Below are 13,092 nucleotides of genomic sequence, written 5' to 3' on the forward strand. Positions count from 1 at the left end.
TACTGAGAACCAGCGACTGGCCTAACTGAGGCCTAGTCGGTTTTGGACCTCGGATGCCTATCCTTTTCCTTGCGTTTTTTGTAAACTCTGGTAGTCGGCTGTTCCGACGGCATTATATAATTAAACTTCCGGCCAAAGTAATGAAATGAAAAATCAAAATGACGCTTAATACTGCGTTGGTTAAATCTAGCACAAAAAAGACAGCTAGCAATGTTGTGGTCAGGGCCTAGGCAAGGAATACAGTAAGACTGAAAATCCTTATGAGGTATTTGCTTCCCACAAGAAATACAATTGTTAACTTTTTCTGACATCGGTCTGGAGCAAGAAAAAGTTTCTAGGGTACTTAGCTTTAATGAAGACTTCGGATCCGAAATTCGGATTTGAAAATCTCAGGAGTCGGCCAACCGGCACTTGCCAACTGCTTTTGCTTTGGGCACTGCGCGGCAAGAAACACTGAAGAAAATGGCTTCGGCTGCATCTTATACCCCTGGCGCACTGACGTCAGGGAAGAGGCGACCGCAACAGATGCCAGACCAGGACTTTGGAATTCAGGCCGACTGCGGGTAGCCTGCCAGCAGGATAACCCTAGAGTAATGACTGCAACAGTGAAACACGATGAACATCTAGTTTGTCTTAACTACAGTGGATATAAAAAAAGTGTTACACACCCCTGTTAAAATGCCAGGTTTTTGTGGTAAAAAAAAATGAGCCCACAATCATTTCAAAACTTTTCCCACCTTTAGTGAGAGACCTACAACCTGTACAAATTCAATTGAAAAAACAAATCTGTTGGGGAAAATAAAAATAAATGTACAATAAGCTGGTTGCATAAGTGTGCACATCCTTAAACACTTTGTTGAAGCACCTTTTGATTTAATTACAACATTCAGTCTTCTTGGGTACACACCTGCCATCAATTAAAGGGACTCTGATTAAACCCAAATAAAGATCAGCTGTCCTAGTAGGATTTTCCTGACATTTACTCAGTTGCCTGCTACAGCAAAAGCCATGGTTCGCAGCTTGCAAAGCATCAAAGGGATCACATTGTTGAAAGGCATCAGTCAGGGTACAAAAATAAATTTCCACAGCACTAGATATACCATAGAACACAGTGAAGTAATCAAAAAGTGGAGAACATATGGGACAACAGTGACGTTACAAAGACTCTAAGTGATGAAAACACAAGATGAAACTGGTCAGGGAGGCTGCCAAGAGACCTACAGCAACACTGAAGGAGCTGCAGGAATTTCTGGCAAGTACTGGCTGTCTACTACATGTGACAATCTCCCGTATTCTCCATATGTCTGGACTATGGGGGGTAGGGTTGCACAACAATCCTTTTCTTACACAGAAAAACATCCAGGGCTGGCTAAAATTTGCAAAATATATCAAGTCTCCCAAAAGCATGTGGGGAAAATGCATTATGGTCTGACGAGACCAAGGTGGAACTGTTTGACCACAATTCCAAAAGGTACGTTTAGCGCAAAAGCATTTTGCATCACCAAAACACCATCCCCACGGTGAAGCATGGTGGTGGCAGCATCATGCTTTGGGGTTGCTTTTCTTCAGCTGCAACTGGGACTTTAGTCAAGGTGGAGGGAATTATGAACAGTTCCAAAATACCAGTCACTTTTGGCCCAAAACCTTCAGGCATCTGCTAGAAAGATGGAGGAATTTCACCTTTCAACACAATGACCCCAAGCATACATCCAATCAACAAAATAACGGCTTCACCAGAAGAAGCCTAGTTTTGGAATGGCCCAGATAGAGCCCAGACCTAAATCCAATAAAAATCTATGGGGTGACCTGCAGAGGGCTGTGCACAACAGATGCCCTTGCAATCTGACAGATTTGGAGCACTTCTGCAAGCGTAGACAAATATTGCCAAGTCAAGATGTGCCGTGCTGAGAGACTCCTACCAAAGACAATGCTGTAATTAAAATCAAAAGGTGCTTCAACAAGGTATTAGTTTAAGGATGGGCACACTTATGCAACCTGCTTAATTGTACATTTTTTATATTTTTCCCCTAACAGATTTGTTTCAAATTTAACTGTACAGGTTATAGTTCACATTAAAGGTGGGGAAAGTTTTGAAATGATCGTGGTCTTTTTTATATCACAAAAACTTGTAATTTCAAACAGGGGTGTGTACACTTTTTATATCTACTGTATATCACTAGGGGTAGGATTTTTAGCAGTAGGGGGCCTTAATGCCTTTGGGACCCTGAGAAATGGTTTCAGGATCTGCAATAGGAATTTTTGAAAAGGAATTTGTGGAACCCTGTAGTATCTTGTCTGGCTTACAAAGAGCCTGAGGCAGAGAATCAGGAGCCATACTAGATTCTAGACATCAACAATGTCTAGAACAGGAGGTATAGCCAAAGGCCTATGCTGAGGAAGAAAAAAAATCCCCAAGTCTCTTTTTAGATTCACAGAAATCCTAACTTTCCCAGTGGAAATGTTCCCTTAAAGTATGTAAAGTTTCCCCAAAAGAAAAATCCTCTGGGAGAGAAGGAATGGAATCTTCTGCAGAGTCCTCATAAGTTTGTAAAGACAAATCCTGTTCATTGGAAGAGTCAGAAAAAATAGAATCCTGTTCAGAAGATTCATAATCAATGTCTTGCCTAGGCCTCTTAGAAGGGGGGGTTGGCTACCCCTGATCAGAGTAATTAAACCTTCAGCCATTTTGATCTGTTTTTTAGACATAGGGGCCTGCATATGTGGCCCAGGCGTCATTTTTTTAGTCTGTCATAGATTTCGATTTTGGCCTTAGTTTTGAAGATGGCGTCTGTCTAATATACAAATCTGTAGGCCTGAAAACACCCCCAGAAGCCAGTGCCTGCATAGCAGCTCCGGACCCATCTAAGGTAGAGACATCCGCGGGTTCCATAATTGAAGCATCTCGTGGCATCCCAAGTAGGTGCTGGTGCTCTCCTTGGCGGTCTTATGTTCTTAGCCCCTCTGAGGTACTGTCTTAGGAGTGGATGCGAGAATAAAGGAGGCTCCGTGTTGTAATGAGCTGAAATTGCTGAGGCGTGGATCTTAATAGATGAAAAGGAAAGTCCTTTGTGTAACATCTCAGTTAAATATTGTAGAATCTGAGGAATGTTTGGATCAAGGGGATTTTGGGCTTTAGCCTGGTTCCAGGCGCAAAATCTTTTCCATTTGTCTGAGTAGGTTTTCCTGGTGCTGGGCCTCTTGGCCTCCAGAATGACATCCATAACAGCTTTGGATAAAGGTGTTGGCTGGTTGTTTGGGTAATTTGCCATGCAGCCAGGTTTATAGTCTTGAGCTGGCTGTGTAGAATCAGATTGTCTCGCTGGGTGAGCAGGTGAGGAATTTGTGGCAAAATACATGGTGGGCCGTGGGCCATGTTCCTTAAAATTGGATACCAATGCTGGTGTGGCCAGTCTGGTGCAATGAGTATCATTTGTGGCCTCTCTAATCTGACTTTCAGCAGTACCTTTGCTAGAAGAGGCAGTGGAGGGAAGGCATACACTGTTGATGTTTTCCAACTGAATGAGAGGGCGTCCACTTTCCAAGCTAGTGGATGGAATGTCCTTGTGCAAAATTTTTGAAGTTGGTAGTTGTGGGTGCTTGCAAACAGATCTATGTCTGGGCGTCCCAATTTTTGAGCTATCATTGCAAATACTTGTGGATCTAGTTTCCATTCGTGTGGATCCATGATGTTTCTGCTTAGGTAGCCTGCCAATGTTTCTCTTTCCTGGCAGGAATTGTGCTTGTAATTGAGCATGGTAAGACGGTGCAGTGTTCCACAAGGTCATTACTTGCCTGCATAGAGGGTAGGAATGTGTGCCCCCTTGCTTGTTTATGTACCACATTGCTGTGGTATTGTCAGTCTTTATTATTAGTTGTCCTGGGTGTAAAAGGTCCTTGAAAGCTGTTAGGGCATTCTGTACTGCTAGCATTTCTTTTTGGTTGATATGCAGATGCCTCTGATCTGTAGTCCATTTGCCCTGAATGCACTGTCCTGCCATGTGTGCTCCCCAGGCATAGTCCGATGCATCTGTTTTCATAGCTTACCTGGCTGTGGGTAAGGTGAAAGGCTGACCCTTGTTGAGGTGACATGCCTGTGCCCACCATAGAAACTCCTGTTGAAGGCAGGGAATGAGTGGTATCAGTTTCCAAGCTGTGGCTGTGCTGAGTCCACACACTTTTCAGGTACCATTGTAATTTCCTCATATGCAGTTTTGCAAATGGTATTAGTAGTATGCAAGATGCCACGAATCCCAAGGCCTGCAGAATTTTTCTTGCAAGGAGTTGGGTCTTTGGTGCCATTATTTTGAAATATTGAGTCAGCTGTTGCTTGTCTGGCGTGAGATAAGCCATCTGGGCCGTTGTATTCAAGCTGGCACCCAGGAATATTATGTTTTGTGAGGGCACTAGTTTTGATTTCTGTTAGTTTACTGTGTACCCTACGCAACTTAGAAGGTGTTTGACAAATGCCAGATGCTTTAAAAAGAATGTCCTTGCTTTCTGCTTGAATAAGGCAGTCGTCCAGGTATGGGTATATTTGAATTCCTCTGTCTGCAGTATGCAATTACTGGTGCCAGGCATTTTGTGAAGACCCTGGGCGCAGTAGATAAGCCAAAGGGCAGTGCAGAGAATTGATAATGCGTTGAACCTGCAATGAAGCGGAGGTATCTTCTGCAATTTTGTCTGATATGGCTCATGTCCATGACGGCTGTAATTTGTTTTTGTGCCTCTGCCCACTGATTTGGTGGCAGGTTTGGCATTCCTTTTATCCTTGGTAAGGAAGTGGAATATGCATCCTTGAGAGACCATGTTTAGAATCCATTTGTCTTTTGTGATGTGCCAGTTGCCTGCAAAAAACGCTAATTTTCCTCCCAAGGGAGCTGCCAGGAGAGATTTGCTTGGTAGTTTGAGGATTGAGTCATTGTGTTTGTCTTCTGCTAGCTTGGGGCCTGTCTTCTCCTCCTTTCTAGGTACCAGTAACCCCATTGGCAAGTTTTGTAAGGGCCTTGTGACTGACCTCTGCCCCTTGGGCATCTGTATTTGCCCCTCTGATCTGTCAGAAGCTGGAAAGGACCAGTTTTTTGTTGGCCAATTTCTGTTGAAACGAGGGGGTTGTACCTGTAAAAAAATCCTTGACCGTTTGTATAGACTTTGCCTTATCCTCCATTTTCTTTAAAACCTCTTCTGCTTTGACACCAAATAATACATCCTGCTGTAAAGGTGCATCCAATAATTTTGCTTCAACATGGTCAGGAAGGGTTTGTTCTTTTAACCAAGCATGTCTACGTATGACAGAGCTAGTAACAGCTGCTCTACAGTAAGCTTCCAATGAATCATATCCACATTGTAAAGTATGTCTGCCCACCTGTTCAGCTGCATGCAACAGATCCTGCATTTCCTTGCATTCAGGCTGTTCAGAATGTGTGCTAATTTTTTGTTTTAACTGAGACATTAGGAATTGCTGATATTTCAACATGTGAAACTGACAATTTAATGCTCTCATAGCCAGAGTTGCTGAGGTGTACATTTTCTTTCCCCATCTATCTAGGGCTCTGGAATCCCTTTCAGCGGGCACAGGATTTTTAGCCAAAGAAGCTTTAGCTCCCTTAGGACCCTGGGAAATTGTTTCTGGGTCAGCTACAAGGCTTTTATAAAGGAATTTGAGTGAGTCAGGTACTCTGTAGTATCTGTCTGGTTTGGCTGGAGCAGGAGGTAGAGAGACTGGATTTAAACTAGACTCCAAGTAAACATCATCCACAATATCTAAAACAGGAGGGATAGCAAGAGGTCTGTGCTGGGGTAGTAAAAGGAACTCAGAGCCTTTTCTTAGAATCAGAGTAGTCCTGGCCTGCCCAGTGGAAGTGTTCCCCCTCATGGTATGTAAAGTTTCCCCAAAGGAGTAGTCTTCAGGGGGAGATGCTGAGGGAATAGAGTCTTCAGCATCAGTCTCTTCATAAGGTGGAAAAAGTATAATCCTGTTCCTCAGAAGAATCTGAGGAGAGTGAAACCTGATCAGAGGAAGCATAATCCTCCACTTGTCTTGGTCTTTTATCAGGAGGGGGATGGGAACCCGATTAGGGTAATCAAATCTTCAGCCATCTTAAGCATCTGTTTCTTAGGCATGGGGCCTTGAACTGTAAACTGATGTACAGTTTTCTTAGGTTTTAAAGGAGTTTTAAGCTTAGCATAAGATTTAATGGTGAGTATAGTCTGTCTGAAGACACCTTCTGCAACCGAAGGGGCTTCCGCTGCACTGGGGTCTACTTCTGCTCCGGTGTCGGAAGATGGCTGCGTCGGCCTAGTAGGCTCCGCTTGGGAATCCGCAGCTGTCTGGAGTTCGTTCTGCGGTAGTCAGGGGCTGCGTAGGTGCCTCACTGAGAACCGGCGACGGGCCCAGCTGAGGCCTCAGAGTCTGGCCTGTTCCTAGGCTGCCTGTCCTTATCCTTGCGTTTTTTTTTTTTTTTTTTTTTTTTAATGTATGGCAGTTGTCAGCTGCTCCAACGGCATGATAGAATTAAATTTCCTACCAAAGTAATGCAGTGCGAAGTCAAAACGGCGTTTGATAGTTCGTTTATTAAACCTTGCACAAAACAGACAACCTGTGACATCATGGTCTGGGCCTAGGCAAGGAATACAATAGGAGTGGAAGTCCTTATGAGGAATTTGCCTCCCACAAGAAATGCAACAGTTAACTTTTCTAACATCGGACAAGGCAAGAAAATGTTCCCCAACGGGGTACTTAACTTTATTGAAGACTTCAGACTGAAATTCAAATCGAAAATCTCAGGTGTCTGCCGACCGGCACTTGCGAACTGCTTCTGCTTCGGGCAACGCGCAGCAAGAAAGACTGAAGAAAATGGTGTCAGATGCCTCATATATCCCTGGCACACTGACGTCAGAGAAGTGACAGCAACCGACGCCGGACCAAGACTTTGGAATTCGGGCAGACTGCGGGACCGCCTGACGGCAGGATAACCCAAGTGTGATGACTGCAGCAGGGTAACACGAACATCTTTTACTGACATCGGTAAGGAGCAAGAAAAAGTTTCCCCAATGGGGTACTTCGTTTTTTAGTTGAAGACTTCAGTTCTGAAACTCAAAAACGAAAATTTCAAGAGTCTGCCAACGCGGCAAGAAAAACTGATGTAGTGGCGTCTGCTGCATGTTTTATACCCCTGACAACCTGACATCATGGAAGGGACAGCAACTGTAGTTTTATTGGCCACTAGGGGTCATTTCCATAACTCCTTCATCTTCCTCTCTTAAAACCTAGTTGCCTCGTGGTTTGGGCGTCTTTTCAGGCTTGTTGGCTGTTGGTGAAGCACCCTCCAAGAGGAAAAAACGCTGAGAGAAGAAGGGAGCCACTTTTGAGATTTTAAGTATTTTTTCTCTGTTTATTTGCTAAGTTTTTCTGCATAGCTGCCTAGCTTGAGCATTTTCTGTCTTGTTAAACTTGATTTCTGTATTAGTAGCTGTATTTAGAGCACAACCAAAAGCTGTTTGCTGAATTTCCTGTTTGCACTTAATTTTAAATAGTTTTTTTCTTAAAACTTGCATATTTTCTGTCCTTGACCTAGCACTCTTGTGTGGGGTAATTTACTGCACTGTTATAACTTGATATTACTTGTGAACCTCTGCTATCTCTGTAAATAACAAAAACAAAAAAAAATCTTGCTTTTTTCCCACTTTTCTGAGAGTTAAAAAAGTTCAGTTACAGGCTTGCTGTTCCTGAACTGTTTGAAAGTTTCTGTGAGGCCATTTTTGCTTGGGCTGAAGGAGGGTCTCTCTGTTGATCAGTGGCAGTGACTAACATTGAGCAGCTTCCCTGCCCCCCGTACAGGTGGTTACTGACTTGAAACTGTAGTTTATTTTCCCTTTTGGGTCTATTCCTGCTTCTTTCCAGCCCCTGCTATCAAGCACGCTTTAACGTGCTTTAGCGCGGAGTTGCCACTAGAGCAGCATCGGGCAGCGCCGGTTAAACAACGTTAAACTCTTTCTGGCTCCAGAAAGTCTGTTCTTCAATTTTTCCGTTAGAACTGCTCTGTTAGGAACCTAAACAGTTTACACCTACACTAACAAGTGCAGCACTTGTTCCAAATAGCTTTTTCTTCTCAAAAAGCTCAGCACTTTCTTATAAGCATATCCCTTGTCTTATAAGCATTCTCTTTGCAGGTCAAGCACTCCTATATTATACAAATCTCTCACTAGCAAATCCCCCCAGGAGTGCCCACTTCCCTGCTAAGCCCACTACTTTTCTGTCTCATACCAACTCATAATTCTTTCTAGCATGTCGAAGGGTCAGATGCTGGCGTCCTCTCCTGCCCAGTTGGTGAATCTGGGAATTCTGAGACAATGTTACAATTGCCTCATGTACACGGACAACCCTCTCCTCCTCCCACGTAACACTAACACTTGTGAGAGATGCAGCTATTTAGCCAGACTGGAGGCTGAGCTCTCTCAACTCAGGACTGGGAAGACCAGGCAGGAGGAGAAGGCAACTACACACACCACAATACCAGTCTCATATAACTCAACCACACCACTGAATCAAACACATAAACACACTAAGACATACTCGGAGGCTCTGAGTAAAAATTTACCTAAACAGCAGAGGCCTCCAAAGCAGACACCCAAGCAACTGCAAACTCAATACACCACACAAACACATAAACATCAAAATCAGTGTGCAAAGCAGTCACTGCCCTTAAGGCCAAATACAACACCAAACATACTTGTCATAGGCGACTCCATAGTCAGACACACTGACGTCCCGCTCACCAGACTGAGTAAGGAGAAGGTCACAGTAAGCTGCCTGTCGGGCGCTAGAATCCGCCACATAACACAAGCACTCAGGTCTCTCAACAGCAGGTACAAGTACGACTCAGTCATTGTCCACGCTGGTGTCAACGACCTGAGACGTACCTCCTTGGACTACATGAAAAGAGACATTGAGGAGCTCTCTGATTATGTAGCCCAGACAGGTATGACCCTGACCTTGAGCAGTATCCTACCTTCACCTAGAATGATGCCACAATACAGTGATAAGATGATCAGCTTTAATTGGCTTAAATTCTGGTGTCATTCAAAGGGGATCCAATGTCTGTCTGCCTGGGATGACATGCTGGACAAGCCACGCTGCTCGCAAGGGACGGCTTGCACCTGTCACCCCTAGGCTTCCGGATATTGGCAAAGGCTCTGCCACCCCATAGTGCCTTTTTAGGCAAGGCTCAAATTCTAAACCTACCACCCTAGAACACAAAAAGTAAAAACTAAGGGTAATGCTGCTCAATGCCAGAAGTCTCAATCTCAAGATGCACGCACTCGAGGCCCTTCTCAGTATGGAGAACATCGATGTCTGTGCTGTGACAGAAACCTGGTTCAAGGCTCCTGAGAGCACCCCAGCACTAGCAGGTTTCACCTCATATCATGCGTTCCGGCCCCAAAATCCGGACAACACCAAGAAAGGGGGGGGGTGTCCATATTCATAAAGGACACCCACACCTCAAGGTTGGTGGCAACGCACGATGCATCGGAGACCATCCAGGTGCAATTAACCATAGGCAAGACTGCTCTGCAATTTGTAGCATGTTACAGGCCACCCCCTCAAACTCAGGAACCTCACATGGCCTTCCTGAAAACAATGGAGGGGATAAATGTATCTCCAAACACCATCATACTAGGTGACTTCAACTACCCTAATATAGACTGGGAACACTACTCAAGCCCAAACACTCTAGCCCAAAGGTTCCTGGAGTTCATAAACTCAAATGCCATGGAACAACTAGTCACCATCCCCACAAGAGGAGAAAACATACTTGATCTCATCATCACGAACATGGGATCACAATGTTCAACACCGGAAGTATACCCCTCATTGGTGAGATCAGATCATAAACTAATCTTGCTGGAGATCCTCATCCCGCCCCCACCTGAAATAAAAAAGACCACAGTGAAAAACTTCTCAAAAGCCGACTTCACACTTCTAAAAACTAGTGTGGTCTCCTTTAAGGCCCCCGAGCCAGTGGTAAACATTACTCAAACCGCTGAATCACTTACAAATGCCTTCTACCAGCACCTACAGGACTGCATGGATCAGGCAATCCCAAACAAAACTAAGACTCTTTGTACCAAAGGCAAGCGTCCAGTCTGGTGGACCCCAGCCATAAACAAGCTCTACAACAAAAGGAGGAAGCTATTACAAGATTGATCATTATAAGTAAAAAACTAAGAGCTCTCATAAAATCATCCAAGGCAAATTTTGAGAGAAAAATCACCAAGGACTCAAAAGACAATCATAAGGCCTTCTTTAGCTATGTTAGAAACCTAGGAGGAAACTCCCAGATATGCTCAGAATTAGTTCAAAATGATGTGAAGATTACTGAACCTATACACATTGCCAACATACTGGCTGACAGGTTCAGTGCAAACTTCTCCCCCCCCCAAAAGGGGAGATATCTATACCAAAGGATTGTTGCCCCCCAAACATCTCCAACGCCCAGGTGAGAACTGCTCTCTCCAAAGCAAAAAACACAGCATCCATGGGACCGGATGGTGTCCCCGGCTGTGTGCTCCACGAACTCAATGAGGAATTAAACCCGCAGTTAGGACAGCTGTTTAATCTTAGCCTCACCTCAGGATACGTCCAAGGAGTGGCGCAGCGACTGTGGTCCCACTTCACAAGGGCGGTGCCTCCACCGACACTGGAAATTACCGTCCCATTAGCTTGACAAGCCTCATCTGCAAAGCCATGGAGAGGATCATAATGGAACTCATAAATAAAGACATAGGGAACTTGCAGACATTGGATCCAACCCAGTTTGGCTTTGTCAAAGGCAGATCATGCCTTTTAAACTTGGTTGACTTTTTCGAGACAGTCACCAAGGCCATTGATGAGGGAAAGGCAGTCCATACAGCCTACCTTGACCTGGCAAAGGCCTTCGACACAATACCCCACTCAGGTATCATCGAAAAACTCATCAGCTTGAATGTAAACCCATACATCACAAGATGGGTTGCAAACTGGCTAAGTGACAGAACCCACAGGGTCAGAGTTGCTGGAGCCATGTCAGACTCAAAGCCTGTCACAAGTGGTGTCTCACAGGGCTCAGTCCTGGGTCCACTCTTGTTCGGCATCTACTTTTCTGAAGTACAAGCAAACACAGGAGGGTTATGGCTGACAAAGTTTGCAGATGACTGCAAACTGGGCGCTATAGTCGAAAACACATCTGACACAGATATCCTTCAGAAGGGACTCACAGAAACTGATAACTGGTGCCAGAGCCATGGCCTAAAGTTAAATGCAAAGAAATGCATAGTCATACCCTTCGGGAAAAACAAGGTTACCCCTAGCTACCATATAGGTGGCAATCCACTGAGCACAAAAGTCATCAGGGATCTGGGGACCCAGGTTGACAGTAGCCTTTCGTTTGACACTCATGTTGCTAAAGTAGTTAGGAAAACCTTCTACATTGCCCACCTGATCATGAAGGGATTCACATCTAGATCAAGGGAGGTCATCGTCCCCCTGTACTCATCACTCATTAGACCTATGATGGAGTACAATGCCCCATTCGGAATGTATCTGACCCGACACCTGCAGCAGCTGGAAAGGCCCCAAAAGTTCCTCACCAAAAGGATAAAGGGTCTCAAAAATATATGTCTTATGCTGCCCGACTGAAAGAACTCCAGCTCTATTCAGTCTCATACCGCTTGCTCAGAGGAGACCTGTGCCTGACATATAAGGCCATGTCAAACCCTGATTTGATGAATATGCTTCACCTCAAAAAATCTAGATCCCTCAGAACCACAAGGGGGAGACTTAAACCTTGACACGGTTATTAATAGAACGTGCTGGAGGGACAGATTCATCACCCAGAGACTCCCTATGCTGTGGAACAAAATCCCGGTACATGTGAGGCAGAGCACCTCGCTGGCCTTGTTCAAGAGGAATCTTGACCAATGGATGGGGGATCGCAGATATACCCCAGGGATTACTTCAGTGTCACTGCTTGACAGAGGCACAGCAAAATAATAGGCATAGTTTTATTCAAACTAAAGGGGTGGCGAAAGCCAAATAACTATGGGCTAGGCTTATAAATGCCCTTGGGCAGATATAGCCTAGTATGAACCTATGAACCTATGAACAGACACAGGACCCAAGACTTTGTTAATCAGGCCGACTGAGGGCAACCTGCCAGCAGAGTACCCAAATGTAATGACTGCAACAGTGAAACACGAAGAACATCCGATTCCAGGAGACATTTCACTTGTAAGCAAAACTTCCACAAGGAGCATAGGCAATACAGTACAGAATGCCTGATATCACTATGGTCAACACTACGCAACAACTCTAAAAATGATTATATGGTTGAAGAAATTAAAGGAAAAATGCTGTTCTAAACTTCAGAATAAATTTCTTCATGCTTAAACTGTCAAGTGCAATACTAAAATATGATCTCTAGTAGCCTGTGAAAGTGCTTCCTTTTTAGGACAGGCACAGTAAACCAAAGCCCAGACCTGCTTGTTACTACTGGTCTGACAGTGACCAAACAATTAGAATGCAGCAGTGGATTTACATATCAAAACCCCATGTCAGTGGTGCCTTCACAACTGCAGTGTTTATTCAGTAATTTATGCACAATATCAACCTTGTGAACACTGCCCTCTCGTAAGTGGTTATCAGACACCTCAAAAAAGTACAGCTGTGTACACTTATCATAAATGTGTATGTTGAGTGTATTCAATGTTGCAGTCATTACATTTGGGTAATCTGCTGACAGGTTGCCCTCAGTCAGCCTGATTAACAAAGTCTTGGGTCCTGCGTCAGTTGTCCCTTCTTCCATGACGTCAGGTCGTCAGGGGTATAAAACATGCAGCAGACACCATTTCATCTTGTCGCAGATGTCAGGTGCCCCCCAAATGGAGAGCAAAATTATATATATATATATATATATATATATATATATATATATATATATATATATATATATATATATATATATATGTATATATATATATGTATATATATATATATATATATATATATATATATATATATATGTATATATATATATATATATACATATATATATATAT

The 13,092-nt window shown here is 44.0% G+C and overlaps 1 protein-coding gene across 4 annotated transcripts in view; it reads right to left on the reverse strand.

Annotated features, from left to right (window-relative positions):
• LOC122812188 (titin homolog) overlaps window positions 1-13,092 on the reverse strand; it is a 409,355-nt gene that overhangs the window by 291,492 nt on the left and 104,771 nt on the right. The window lies entirely within an intron of this gene.

This window comes from Protopterus annectens, chromosome 9.part0, assembly GCF_019279795.1.
Source record: "Protopterus annectens isolate FY-2018-M chromosome 9.part0, PAN1.0, whole genome shotgun sequence".
Classification (NCBI taxonomy): Eukaryota; Metazoa; Chordata; order Ceratodontiformes; family Protopteridae; genus Protopterus; species Protopterus annectens.